Genomic DNA, 1,318 nt, shown 5'->3' on the forward strand with positions numbered 1-1,318 from the left:
CAGTGACTGTGAGAGCAGTGAGTGACTGTGCACTCCCGCAGTGGCTGTGAGAGCAGTGAGTGACTGTGCACTCCCGCAGTGGCTGTGAGAGCAGTGAGTGACTGTGCACTCCCTCAGTGTCTGTGAGAGCAGTGAGTGACTGTGCACTCCCTCAGTGACTGTGAGAGCAGAGAGTGACTGTGCACTCCCTCAGGTGTCTGTGAGAGCAGTGAGTGATTGTGCACTCCCACAGTGACTGTGAGAGCAGTGAGTGACTGTGCACTCCCACAGTGACTGTGAGAGCAGAGTGACTGTGCAGACTGTGCACTCCCGCAGTGGCTGTGAGAGCAGTGAGTGACTGTGCACTCCCGCAGTGGCTGTGAGAGCAGTGACTGACGTTGCACTCCCTCAGTGTCTGTGAGAGCAGCGAGTGACTGTGCACTCCCACAGTGTCTGTGAGAGCAGCGAGTGACTGTGTACTCCCACAGTGTCTGTGAGAGCAGCGAGTGACTGTGCACTCCCACAGTGTCTGTGAAAGCAGTGACTGTGCACTCCCTCAGTGTCTGTGAGAGCAGTGACTGTGCACTCCCTCAGTGTCTGTGAGAGCAGCGAGTGACAGTGTACTCCCTCAGTGTCTGTGAGAGCAGCGAGTAACTGTGCACTCCCACAATGTCTGTGAGAGCAGCGAGTGAATGTGTACTCCCTCAGTGTCTGGGAGAGCAGAGAGTGACTGTGCACTCCCTCAGTGTCTGGGAGTGCAGCGAGTGACTGTGCACTCCCACAGTGTCTGGGAGTGCAGCGAGTGAGTGTGCACACCTTCAGTGACTATGAGGGCAGTGAGTGACTATGCACTCCCACACTGTCTGTTAGAGCAGTGAGTGACTGTGCACTCCCCCAGTGTCTGTGAGAGCAGAGTGACACTGCACTCCCTCAGTGTCTGTGAGAGCAGTGAGTGACTGTGCACTCCCTCAGTGTCTGTGAGAGCAGTGACTGTGCACTCCCTCAGTGTCTGTGAGAGCAGTGAGTGACGGTGCACTCCCTCAGTAACTGTGAGAGCAGTGAGTGAGTGTGCACTCCCACAGTGACTGTGAGAGCAGAGTGACTGTGCACTCCCTCAGTGTCTGTGAGAGCAGTGAGTGACGGTGCACTCCCTCAGTAACTGTGAGAGCAGTGAGTGAGTGTGCACTCCCACAGTGACTGTGAGAGCAGAGTGACTGTGCACTCCCTCAGTGTCTGTGAGAGCAGCGAGTAACTGTGCACTCCCACAATGTCTGTGAGAGCAGCGAGTGAATGTGTACTCCCTCAGTGTCTGGGAGAGCAGAGAGTGACTGTGCACTCC

Source organism: Chiloscyllium plagiosum, unplaced genomic scaffold (assembly GCF_004010195.1).
Source record: "Chiloscyllium plagiosum isolate BGI_BamShark_2017 unplaced genomic scaffold, ASM401019v2 scaf_58, whole genome shotgun sequence".
In the NCBI taxonomy this organism is placed as follows: Eukaryota; Metazoa; Chordata; class Chondrichthyes; order Orectolobiformes; family Hemiscylliidae; genus Chiloscyllium; species Chiloscyllium plagiosum.